Genomic DNA, 13,947 nt, shown 5'->3' with positions numbered 1-13,947 from the left:
TTCTCCATTCCCTATCAAGTTGATTTATTATTAATATACTGTATATCTTTTTCTTGGAAGCTATTATCTAGCTCCTTATATATTAATACACTCATCTGTTCATTTATTTTCGGCCTTTTGACAATTCAACTTCTTAGGGTTTATTACGCATGCGGTATACTACTTTGGCTCAATATGCTTTATTGTGACTTTTTGGCATTTGTTGTCCTTGTATGACCACATTTTATCATATTTTTAAATTGTATCTATAAAATCTTGTAATTTTTTGGCACATACTGTAGCTTCCAGCTTTCCTTTTTTGATTCAAGATAAAACTGACAGCTGAGGGATGAAGACTTGCAGTTATCTGTTTTAGCTTGGCTGATTATCTAAAATGGGGAGGACTCCACGCTGTTCTTTTTAATAATTAATTTAAATACACTGAAGCTGCGCTCTGCAAAATCCGGCTTCTGGGATCTGATGTGACATCAGTAAGGTTATCTGAGTTCACAGAGCCCTGTTCTCACGAGGGCAGGGCCACTGTGAACTGAAATAACCTTACTGTGAGGTCACCTGAGTTCATAGCAGCTGGTTTTCATGTTGCACAGTGCCAGTGCTGGACTGATGAACCAATGTGTCTGGCACTCAGCAGTCCGGCATGGATCAGTCCGGCACTCGAGTTACCATAAGATTCGGTGGCTGTGAGCTTTGGTAACCTTAAAGGGGCACAGCGTTCACAGCTTCCAAGTCTCCCAGCAGTTGCGAGGCCCAAAAACCTCATGGGAAATTTTGAGGGACATGTTAAGGTTACTTGTGCTTCAAGCTGGTGGAACACCTGGAGGCTATTCATTAAAGCTAGCTTGGGTGTCTATTTTACAGTACTTGTTAATAAAGAAATACATGAAATAAAATAGCGTGAGGTCCCCTGTAATTTTCATAACCAGCTGAGAAAAAGCCAACAGTTGGGGGCTGATGTTAATATAATGGGAAGGGGTCAATAGCCATAAAGGTTCCCACTATTAATATCAGCTCACAAATGTTCGCTTAGCCTTTAATGGTTATTATAGGGGAGATCCCCCAAAAATGACATTGGAGACCCTCTATATTTACTAACCAGCAATGGCTGTGCAGACATCTGTGAGCTGATATTAATAACCTAGGAAGGGGCCATGTATATTGGCCCCCTCCCAGACTAAGAACATCAGCCCTCAGCCACCCCAGAAATGGCGCATTCAAGTTAAATCTCACAGCTGGGGGCTGCAGCCCATAGCTGTCAGTTTTACCTGCGCTGGTTATCAAAAATAGACGAGCCTCCGCATCTTTTTTTATTTTACACAGTTTGTGCTGGCCAATACTTTACATGGCTGTGATTGAGATGGGAGTGCCCACACACTAAAACTGTCATGATCCAGGTTGGATGATGACAGTTAAAAGCACAAAAAACCTTTTTTTTTCCTTCTAGTCTTTGGCTTTAAGGTAGTTTTGCCCTTGATAATGTAATGGTCAACGTGTGACTGGACACACCGCCTCCAGCAGGGTGAATTTATATGACACACGCGACCCTGGATACACCGCCTCCAGTAGGGCGAATTTAAATAATAAGACGTGCAGCCGGATACACCACCTCCAGCAGGCGAATTTCAGAAATACACGTGAAAATGGATACACCGCCTCCAGCAGGGCGAATTTAAATAATAAGGGGAAACACCAGGGAAACAATTACAATGGTGGGCCCTGCGATAGGGAATGGGGATGTGGAGACCTTCTGCACTCCCCTGAGTCAGTGTCTACACTCCTAACGATCCCTAGGCTGGTTCCACACCGGGCGCCGCTCAGGATACCTAAGAACCCTAGCTCGCCCTGCACCTACCCCTTTCTAGTGAAATGGCCGGTGCAGAGACTAATCCCACCACTGCACTGAAACACACATAAAGGAAAGGCACAAACAGGGAAACACCACTTAGCTTTGCTCTGTTGCTCTTGCTCCCAGCAACAGAGTCCACCATCAGAATGCAGCTTTCCACCTGAATAGCTGCCACCAAGCTCTGTCAGAGCTGCAAGGAAATGCCCTCTGACTCCTTCCACACCAGGACTCTGACTGTGCTGCAAGGAACTATCTCTAGCTCCTTTCTCCACCAAGAATGGTTGGAAATGAAAACTATCACCAACCCCAGTGAGAGCACATGGCACACCTTTATAGTTAAGCCAGAGGAATCACACCTGTTAGTGATTCCTGCGTAATAACGCTAACCACCACCGGGGACAAACTAGAACAAAAGACACCACTGTGAAATGACCCTAATGGCTTCCGGGGGCAAAACCAAACAAGCACACAGCTTAAGAAAAAAAAAGGTTACATGTGCTTTTAACTGTCATCGTCCAACCTGGATCATGACAGTAACTTGTTGATTGGCTTTGCTGCAACTTTACAACAAGCTTTGTTCAGGCTGCCAAACCCAAACAGTAACACAGACTTACTGGAGAAGTCTGTGTTCGGGGTCTGTTCACGGACACCGAGTGTTCGGTATGGACCCCAAACTTTGCCACTCAGGTTTGCCTATTATAGCTACCATTTCTGCCTGATTTTGCCCCATTTTTTGTGAATAGCTGGCCACTGTGAGCAAGGCAATGTTGGCAGACATTGAGCCAAAATACCAAAACTTGTTTTCTGTCTTCGATTTTTTACCAAAGTGACAACTCATTTATTCACTAATTCAGCCTTATTAGGTGCCACATTTTACATTAGCTCCTCAGATCGGATAGAAAACCCTCAACTTGCTACTGGTGTTACAGAAAAATAAGTTGCTGTAAAAAAAATCAAAAAGTACAAAGCCAAAGAACCTTCCAGTAATATAGGCAACAAAAACTCTGAGATAATCAGACAAATAAGCATGAGAGTACCTAATAGATAGTGTAATAACCAATTATCTCCAGTATGTTTCCCTAACTGCCTTATTACTGCCATTTGTCTGACTCATCTTTATAGTAATAAATATGTGATATGCGATGTACCATGCATATAGGTGTGGCGCCACTGAGGGTCCAGTAGCCACAGAGGTACTGCACCTCACCCGGAGGTGTGGTATTCCACGACCAGGTAAGGTGGAGGCACCCGATCAGACTCCAATACCCACATTCCACACACACGTAGCATAGCAGAGCACCCTTTATGCCCCTGCTTGGAACACGAAGAGTGCTCGGAGGTGGGCGCAGCTTAGGAAAAGAGCGGGAGATTTGTAGTCAGTTGGAGAGTTCTCTCAGAGGGAGGGGAAGTGACAGGACGTGTTTGGAGCAGCTCCTGTCAGGAGGAGCTTCTGGACGGATTGGCTTTGAAGGAAAGCTCCCTGAAGGAAAGAGTGGTTCTTCTAGAGGCACAGGTGGAGAGTGCTCCCCGTGGGGCTCGTCCCATGCTGACAGCCGTCAGGTGGGGGAAGAATCCAGGTCGCAGAAGGGTCTCAGCCCCTAGCCTAGTGGAGTGTACATCGTGACTTAACTAACATGCTGACAGCTGTGGCTACTTTATGGGCCACAGCGAATTTCCACAGTTATCTTCGCCAGAAAGGCAGCCACATAGGATCAAAGAAACGCCTGAGTCAAGTTATCTGACAGGATCCGCGGCAGATGGCCTGGGACACTGACTGTGAGATGCTGAAAGGAAGGAAAGTAGCAGGCAGCATTGTGGAGATGGCCAGGGAAGGTACAAACTGACAGGGAGTGCTGGAAGGGTGTGCTTTAATTTGCCTGGGAGTTAACTGGACTCCCTTGCCTGGAGGACTCAGCACTAAAGCGGGCATCTGTATCGCGAACAGAACTGTGAGTAAAGTCTTGGAAGTGCATTCAACTGCGTCATCTGTTTCCTTCCTGCGTCATCAACCCGGCACTGCTTGAATTTTCACTCCCCACTACATCACCACCTCAAAAACTACTCTCAATGGCCCTGGGACTGCTGCTCTGCCTGTGGAGAACCATTTTCTCCCCAGCTTCGTCATACCATCGGTCCCAGGGGAACGGCATTGCAGCGCTGGTTGCTTCTGACCAGAATACCACAGGTGGGGTCACGAATCACATGTAAACTTTATTCCCATTTTTTTACACACCAAATTACATACCGCCTGGGGCCATGGACCGGGTCACTGCCACTGTGACATTTCCCATTGAAGTTACCGGCCCCGGTACCGAGTATCCCAGGCCCCAGGGGCGCGTCAATTTTGGCGTCACGAATAGGATGACGAAGCCCGGTGTCACCAGGTCCTGTGTGCTGAAGATTTATTACATTTGAAGTTGCTGAAAATGTGTAAAAGAACCAAAATGATAGACTGTGAATTGGACTCTAAAAATGGCCGCCAGAGCGGTGAAAAGAGGCGTGTCAGTGTGGGTGGCAACCAGAAAAGAGTGCAAACTGTCCTGGGCCTCCCCTGCCTGAATTTCTATGTTACAGTGTCATGGCCAACGCCCAGGGGAATGCGAGCCCTAGCCTGGTATGGTGGAAAAGGGAAGAGACACCGCCCCCAAAGGAAGGAGAGAAGCTCAGCGGCGGGAAGAAGAGCCAGGAAGAAGCCACAACCCCCACCAGCCATCATGGAAAGTGGATGGGGACCAGGAGAGCACGGAGGAGAGGAGTTTCTCTTCCCTGGCGCCTTTGTTGTAGGCTCTGGCCCGCTGGAAACCATGGACCTGGAGCAGCTGGAGGCAGAAATCACCCAGCTGATTCGCAGCCTGCAGCTGAGGCAGGCTTTGCTGGAACAGCGGAGGCAGCACGCCAAGGAGTGATCTGCCCTAGGAGAAGCCACACCACCCGTACCCGCTGACCCTGTCCAGGTACCCCCACCATCGGTACCCGCCGCCACTGCACTAGCATCACCGCCACCAGTACCTGCTGCTGCCCAGACCACGCCGCTGGAAGCTGCCGCCAACACCCAGGAGGCACCACCATCAGCCCCTGAGAGCGGTTCCCCAGCATCGCCTGCAGACTCCCCAGCGTCCCCTCCACTGACATCTGCGGAGAAGCAACCTGATCTCGAAGACCCTGAGGACGCAGGTATGGCTGCCGCCCCTGCATCTTGGGAGGCCCTGTTAGGCCCCATCTGGTCACCACCAGCCCCAAAGTCTGGCCAGGTGGTGCTGGACATAGCTTGGGATCGGGAGACAGCCCCCGGGGGGAATATTGGAGCCTGTCCCCATAGCAGCCACAGCTCCAATCATCACCTGAGCAGCAGCAGCTCCAACAGTTATCACCGCAGCCTCCATGTCTGCAGCAGCAATGACACGAGCTGCAGCCGCACCATCACGGGCAGCCGTCGGCAAAATCTCCTCAGGAGGAGCTTGTCAGGTGGAGTACCTCAAGTATGTAATGCCCCCAGGAAGCAGGTACCCTGAAAATCTGCCTTGGAAGCAGGAAGGCTACCAAGCTTCCATCACCCCAGGGGGGTGAACACAAGTAAAAATGCTTCTTAAAATTTTATGAATAATTACCAAGGAGGGTTAGACATCTGTTTTGCTTTGTGTATAGTTTGTGCCTAGTTGTTTGCACAGTTTTTATGAAGGTTACCAGTTTCTTTTGTTGATGCTCTCTTAAAGTAAAAGAAAAACTGAGAGATCATGAACTATGTGTGATCCAAAAATGTTCCATGTAAATAGTTCTGCGCCTCTTCAGGTGCTTCTCCTTGGTTTTACGTAAGCCTTTCTAGAGTGATAAGATTTTACCATTGCAACAACAGCAGACCTGAACAAAAACCCGTTGGGTGTGGCCGAAGACTGGGTCTAAAAGGACAGCATCAATTATGTCCTGCAGCCAACCAGGGCCACCGTTGGAGGTTTGGAGCGGGTCCTCCACCAGCAAAAGGGACACTTCAAGAAACCCCGGATGGGACAGAGTGCTCATTGCTTACCAAGAATAGTTGAATGTCTAATGAAATGTTGACAGTATTTTAATATTGATAGGGTTGAAAGCACTTTTCGTAGCATATATTACTAGAGTAGTAATGTTTAGTAAATAACAGTCTTGTTTTACAGATAAGATGTTCAAAGCAGGTGGCGAACTAGAGATGGTGGTTGTCACCCGGAAGCAGTTAGTGTATTGAATATGATGTAGGAATAGCATAGACAAAGGTAATATAACTAAAATTAGTTTGTAATGTTAAAAGTAAAGGTACCTCTCGCAGGAGAAGAAGTTTTTTATAGTATTGTCTATATTGTTATGTACCGGTAGCAATGTTTAAAAAAAAATGTTTTTGTATGTTCCTTTGTAACATCTTGTGCTTTATTTTCAGCCCGATGACGTGGTGGCTTTAACGGGGGGGAATGCGGTGCCCCTGCGGGTCCAGTAGCCACAGAGGTACTGCACCTCACCCAGAGGTGTGGTATTCCACGACCAGGTAAGGTGGAGGAACCCGTCCAGACTCCAATACCCACATTCCACACACACGTAGCATAGCAGAGTATCCTCTATGGCCCCTGCTTGGAACACGAAGAGTGCTGGGAGGTGGGCAGAGCTTAGGAAAAGTGCGGGAGATTTGTAGTCAGTTGGCGAGTTCCATCAGAGGGAGGGGAAGTAACAGGATGTGTTTGGAGCAGCTCCTATCAGGAGCAGCTGCTGGACGGATTGGCTTTGAAGGAAAGCTCCCTGAAGGAAAGAGTGGTTCTTCTAGAGGCACTGGTGGAGAGTGCTCCCCATGGGGCTCGTCCCACGCTGACAGCCATCAGGTGGGGGAAGAATCCAGGTCGCAGAAGGGTCTCAGCCCCTAGCCTAGTGGAGTGTACAAGTCACTTAACTAGCAAGCTGACAGCTGTGGCTACTTTATGGGCCACAGCGAATTTCCACGGTTATCTTCACCAGTAAGGCAGCCACATAGGTACAAAGAAACGCCTGAGTCACGTTATCTGACAGGATCCTTGGCAGCTGGCCTGGGGCACTGACTGTGAGATGCTGAAAGGAAGGAAAGTAGCAGGCAGCATTGTGGAGACGGCCAGGGAAGGTACAAACTGACAGGGAGTGCTGGAAGGGTGTACTTTAGTTTGCCTGGGAGTTGACTGGACCCCCTTGCCTGGAGGACTCAGCACTAAAGCGGGCATCTGTATCACGAACAGAACTGTGAGTAAAGTCTTGGAAGTGCATTCAACTGCGTCATCTGTCTCCTTCCTGCGTCATCAACCCCGCACTGCTTCAATTTTCACTCCCCACTACATCACCACCTCAAAAACTACTCTCAATGGCCCTGGGACTGCTGCTCTGCCTGTGGAGAGCCATTTTCACCTCAGCTGCGTCATGCCAACGGTCCTCTGACCAGAATGCCACAGGTGGGGTCACGAATCACATATAAACTTTATTCCCATTTAATTACACACCAAATTACATGACCGCCTGGGGCCACAGACCGGGTCACTGCCACTGTGACATTTCCCATTGAAGTTAACGGGTCCGGTACTGAGTATCCCACGACCCCAGGGGCGCTTCATAGGTACAAAGAAATGCGATGTACCATGCATATAGGCACAAAGAAATGTGATGTACCATGCACACGAGCACAAAGAAATGTGATATACCATGCATATAGGCACAAAGAAATGCGATGTACCATGCATATAGGCACAAATAAATGCAATGTATCATGCATATAGGCAAATATAGCACAAAAGGGGATTTAGAAATCCTCCAAAAATTTAAAAAATTCTAGCAAAAGGCAGAGAAGCTTACTTGCCCAGGCCTCCAAACAAATGCACTATCAGGATGCAGTGGACCCATGTAGTTAAGATGACAGCAGCACAGGTGCAGAATTACCGATGAGGCAACCACTCATGACCTACCAATCACAATGGAGGGGGTGGCTGCTTGGTACACTGCTCAAAAAAATAAAGGGAACACTAAAACAACAGAATATAACTACAAGTAAATCAAACTCCTGTGAAATCAAACTGTCCACTTAGGAAGCAACACTGATTGACAATCAATTTCACATGCTGTTGTGCAAATGGAATAGACAACAGATGGAAATTATTGGCAATTATCAAGACACCCTCAATAAAGGAGTGGTTCTGCAGATGGAGACCACAGACCACATCCCAGTACCAATGCTTTCTGGCTGATGTTTTGGTCACTTTTGAACGTTGGTTGTGCTTTCACACTCGTAATAGCATGAGACAGACTCTACAACCCATACAAGTGGCTCAGGTAGTGCAGCTCATCCAGGATGACACATCAATGCGAGCTGTGGCAAGAAGGTTTGCTGTGTCTGTCAGCATAGTGTCCAGAGGATGGAGGCGCTACCAGGTGACAGGCCAGTACACCAGGAGACATGGAGGGGGCCGTAGGAGGGCAGCAACCAAGCAGCAGTGATGTCTCAATGCTATTTTGTATTATTACAATAGTGTTTTTTGATGTATGAAAAGGAGAAAACGATATAAAAGAACATCTTTCAAGAACAAATACACTCACTGGCCACTTTATTAGGTACACCATGCTAGTAACGGGTTGGACCCCCTTTTGCCTTCAGAACTGCCTCAATTCTTTGTGGCAGAGATTCAACAAGGTGCTGGAAGCATTCCTCAGAGATTTTGGACCATATTGACATGATGGCATCACACAGTTGGCGCAGATTTGTCGGCTGCACATCCCTGATGCGAATCTCCCGTTCCACCACATCCCAAAGATGCTCTATTGGATTGAGATCTGGTGACTGAGGAGGCCATTTGAGTACAGTGAACTCATTGTCATGTTCAAGAAACCAATCTGAGATGATTCGAGCTTTATGACATGGCGCATTATCCTGCTGAAAGTAGCCATCAGATGCCTGTTCTTAGCTGAGAGGAGTGGTACCCAGTGTGGTCTTCTGCTGCTGTAGCCCATCTGCCTCAAAGTTCGACGCACTGTGCGTTCAGAGATGCTCTTCTGCCTACCTTGGTTGTAACGGGTGGCAATTTGAGTCACTGTTGCCTTTCTATCAGCTCGAACCAGTATGCCCATTCTCCTCTGACCTCTGGCATCAACAAGGCATTTCCGGCCACAGAACTGCCGCTCACTGGATTTTTTTTCTTTTTCGGACCATTCTCTGTAAACCCTAGAGATGGTTGTGCGTGAAAATCCCAGTAGATCAGCAGTTTCTGAAATACTCAGACCAGCCCTTCTGGCACCAACAATCATGCCACGTTCAAAGGCACTCAAATCACCTTTCTTCCCCATACTGATGCTCGGTTTGAACTGCAGGAGATTGTCTTGACCATGTCTACATGCCTAAATGCACTGAGTTGCCGCCATGTGATTGGCTGATTAGAAATTAAGTCTTAACACACAGTTGGACAGGTGTACCTAATAAAGTGGCCAGTGAGTGTAAATACTACTGTTAATTTGTTTTAATTTATGTTTTGTTTTCTTGTTCCTTCCCCTATTCCCTTCTAACTTACCTGTTTTTCATGTTTTGTTCTCACACGCCGGGATCACACATGCTAGAAACTCGGACGAGTCTTGCATCTTAATACCCGACACTGCCGCTGGCACTCAGGAGTGGAGCGTGTGGCTACATGTATTTCTATGCAGCCGCACGCTCCGATCCGAGTGCCGGCGGCAGTGCCGGGCATTAAGATGCAAGACTCGTCTGAGTTTCTCACATGTGTGATCCCGGCCTAATAAAGATAGTAGGAAACTCTTACCTCTTTTTTCCACATTTTCCTCAATTTCCCTTCCCTGACCAGTTTTGTATGTTAAAATGTGAAAATATTAATAAAGTTTACTTGGAAAAAAAACACGTTCTGGGGCTGTCCAGTAGTGAAGATACTTCAAGGTTTTCTTAATAAGAAAACACACTTTAATGTATCTGACTAGAAAATTCTATAGCGGGGGATCATGTAATCAGGACGCCCATCTTTTGACCAGAGTAGAATGCAGTTACAAATAGAGTTTGTCACTCTGGAGGAACCCTTCAGTTCTATATTACACACACAATACATTTATTGGAATGGACTATGTGAATATGGCGCTACAAGTAAATTAAACATTTAAAGGAGTTGTTCTCTTTCAGAAAAACTTGGTCACTGGCTGACGTTTGTTATAAAAAGAAAAAAACAAATCGCGCCTTACCCAACAACTCTAGGTTCACAGCTGAATCTCTGGTGAAGCTCCCAGGGTTGCAGCATTCTCATCATGTCTACAAATCGGCAGCCACTCAGTGACTCTGCCTATGTAGACCGAATACCCCCCTCAGAGACCCTGAGGTCACTGGTTGACTGCCGCGCTGTTGAAGTAACGTCAATATAGGACATCGGGAGCAACTGTAATGTGGCGTTATGCGGTAGAAAGATACTCCTCTTTTGCACCCAGGCACATTTTATCAAAGTGGGAGTCCTGGCTGAATATGTGGACTTGTGCTGTGAGGGTGCTACGCCTGTGGAGGCCGCATGTAAACGTTGATGTGGGTTTGCCAGGACCAGATGTTTCACAATTCAGTAAGGGAGACTGCCATTTGAAAAAAAAACTTTTTGCTGAAAAGGAGCTTAGTAGGGAATATATACAAGAGAGCAGGTACACAGTCTCATGATTATTTCCTTTACAATTTGAAGTATTTTCCACACAGTTTCTGTCCTTCTCTTCTCTTTTGCTCCCTATCTTCACCTTTCCTCTTGACTCTTTCTACTTGTCCAAGCTCGACACAACAGTCCTTCTTAGGAAGAGTCCTTTACTCAACCCATGGTTCCGCGTCTTCCTTTGCCTTAGGCTGCCAGTATGGCCGGACTTAGCTTCAAGCTCTCTGACGCATTGGAACTCCCGCCCAGGACATTCTACTTGTCTCATGTACTCAGTCCTTTCTAGGCCCGTTACCTTGCGAGTTGTAAACTTTGGGCATTTCTGTTAGGTGTCCTCTCCCATGGCCTGTCTCTGGTAGATCACTCTATCTCCTAGTCACTTCTACTCCAGATCTGGCTATCTCTTACCTTTTGGTCTCCTCTTGCTTAGTAACACCCAAAATGTGGCACTGCTCATATTGGAACTTAGGTCCACTTCTATGCACTCCAGGCCCTTTCTGATTTCCTGACAGGGGACTGTTGACTTCTCTACAACTTCGTCCCTCCCACTCTGGGCTAGTCTCAAACATCTCCCAGTATCACTATTGTCAAAATACACACTTTACCAATCCTACTAACACCTTGAATGCATGCCACAATTCACACTATACATCACAATTCATATTGCTTCACATAACATATTACCACAATAAGCATGTTTCTTCAAGGGGGAACCTGGGCCACATGTCCATCTCCTTACACAACAGAAACACAGCAGTTTTCCTAGAGAGGGTGAGTAAAGAACAGTTTTTATAATAAATTGTGCCCAGGGATCAAGATTTTCTGATAACAGAGAACTCTTGAAAAGCCATAGCTGATGGTCCCAATAGAAGCGGGATGTCAAACTCAAATACACATACAGCCAAAATTAAAAGCTTTGATAAAGTAGCAGACCAACCTTGATATTTATAAAAAAAAGTCTACAGGTAAAGATGTTTTTCCTTTTCATCAAATATAACAATGCACTTTTTCATATGGAAACATATGGCCCCACATAGGGCTCCATGCAGTATAATGGCCACACATAGTGCTCCAAACAGTATAATCGCCACACATAGTGCTCCATAGAATATAATGGCCACACATAGTGCTCCATACAGTATAATAGCCCCACATACTGTAGCTCTCCATACAGTATAATGTTCTCCACATTAAATAAATAAATATTCAACCCTCATTCCCCCACTATTCTGGTCTCTTCTTGGTGTCTTTAGATACTCAGCACACTTCAGTTCAGCGGGCAAATTGTAATGACATCATCGCATCCACTGCGCTAACACATCAGAGGCAGAGGGGGAATGATGGGAGAGGGAGTGTCACCTGACACTCTTTCCTCCATCATTGCTTTCAACTATATCAGCATCTAGGATGCTGAGATAGTTCAAAGTGCAATGCTGGGTGAAAGTGCGATGCCGGGCATCGTGAGCCGAATGTGCTCTGAGGACCTGCCTGGCGTTGCGGGCCAAGTGTACTCACCCTGCAGGCCAGAGTTTAACATATGTGCAATAGAGACACACTTTGTGATCAGTTTTTTATTATGGGGGCCATTTAACAGGTAGGGAATGGGATTGTCTAAGATGAACAACTTTATTCAGATTGCTGTAGCTTTATATTCCTGCCATTTCAGCTTTATATTCCTGCCATTTCAATAAAGGACAATGATGTGCTGTACATTTTCAATTATAAATGTTAATGACATGTTGTACATGACAAGCTATTACGGCACCCAGTCGTTGGTGGTATTGGCGATGAGCTGTCTATAATTAGAATGAGTTAATATATAGTTCACCTATTTTAGTAACCTGTAATGTCATAAAAACTTACAACAGCCCATAATTGTCTACGTGCCATCCTTCTCATCCTGCAGCCATATCACAGGCATATTCCGCCTGTATAGACGCTACAGTAGGGCATAAGTGCTTTATGGCAGCCTCAATGAATGGAATGGTTTAAAAGAGACTTTTCATGCATTAGTAAAGTCTCCAGGTTGTGATGGAACATAGTCCTTCCTCAAAGATCAGAAAGTGACAGGGAAGATACATATAGTGCTTCACATGTATGTATAATGATATCATGCCTCATCTAGGCCTCCAGCTGTGCCGTAAATCTGTCATTTAAGCTGGCCATACATATCAGATAGCCGTTGTCCCAACAATCATCTACGTCTTTCATTCACACCATACATGTTAATTCTTGGCTTCGCTAAGCTTCCCTGTGTTCTCTATGAGAGTGCTGCAGCCAGAATCAACTGACAATGATCGGGCAATTGAATTCCAACAGTCTGATTCTTTCGTCCCCCAACATAATCTGTAAGGAGACTTTTGGGAGACCCCAATATAGAATAGAAATTAGCGATGAGAATAAGATGGCTATCTAAAGCCGACATGGTGAGTCCGCTACAGGAAACAAGAAGCGTTACCCTACACTACAGTGTTATGATGAGTCACCGAAGGAGGAAAAAACAAAATACTAGCTAAGTCCAGAAAAACCAGAGAGGTTGGCAGCTATCGGATTGCAGACCCCTGAACCTATCCACAACAACTAGCAGTAGCCGTGGGGGGTTCCTACGGTGCCCTAGACCCCTTGATCACAGCCGGAGAACTACATAGCCTAAAGACAGAAAGGGGAAAAACTAAACTGCCCCAGAGCAGACCCCAAAGCAATAGGCAGCCCCCAACATATAATGACGGTGAAGCAAGATGAAAACACTAACACAGATAGAAAGATAGGTTGAGCAAATGATGGGGCCCAAGCTAACTAAATAGGACAGGATAGGAAAGCCGCTGTCTGCCATCCGCAAAAACCCTATCCAAAATGTGCCAACCGACTGATAGGAAAAACAGGCCCTGAAGTCGCTAGGCTTCAAAAGACTATATCAGCACTCAGGTATATTCTGAAGACAGAGCAAAAGATCAACAGATCAGAGACAAAAATGGAATTCAGCTCACCCCCGGCCGGGGATGGCAGAACTCCCAAAAAACAAGGCAAAACAAAAACAAAACTGAAGTGTACAAAGCAGAGCAGGAAAACTTAGCTTTGAGACGCAGAAATCAGACTGGTCTCCAAGAATCCAGCAGGATCACCAGCAAGGCAGAAGGGCGTCGGCTGCCTTATATGCAGTCCTCAATTCCAGCCACCCAGTCATCATCTAGCTGCCCAGGTGTTTGGTAATCAGCCTCACTACCTTCCTTCACCAGAGGAGGGAGTTCATCAGACCTCAACGGTGAAGGGAAAAATGAACTCACAACATTACAGTAACTGGTATAGGAACCAATGGCAAAATTGACATATGCCAAGACTTTTTATATGAACAAAGAAATAAAACATGAAGAAATTAAATGCTAAAAAAATATAAAATCATGCTTATAACCTGATTTAAATAACAAGAAATTTTCTGGTCATACACCAAGGCGATGC

This window comes from Dendrobates tinctorius, unplaced genomic scaffold, assembly GCF_039654945.1.
Source record: "Dendrobates tinctorius isolate UK_male_01 unplaced genomic scaffold, ASM3965494v1 ptg000001l, whole genome shotgun sequence".
Classification (NCBI taxonomy): Eukaryota; Metazoa; Chordata; class Amphibia; order Anura; family Dendrobatidae; genus Dendrobates; species Dendrobates tinctorius.
The sequence above is the reverse complement of the archived record's forward strand: the minus strand, read 5'-3'. Positions refer to the sequence as shown.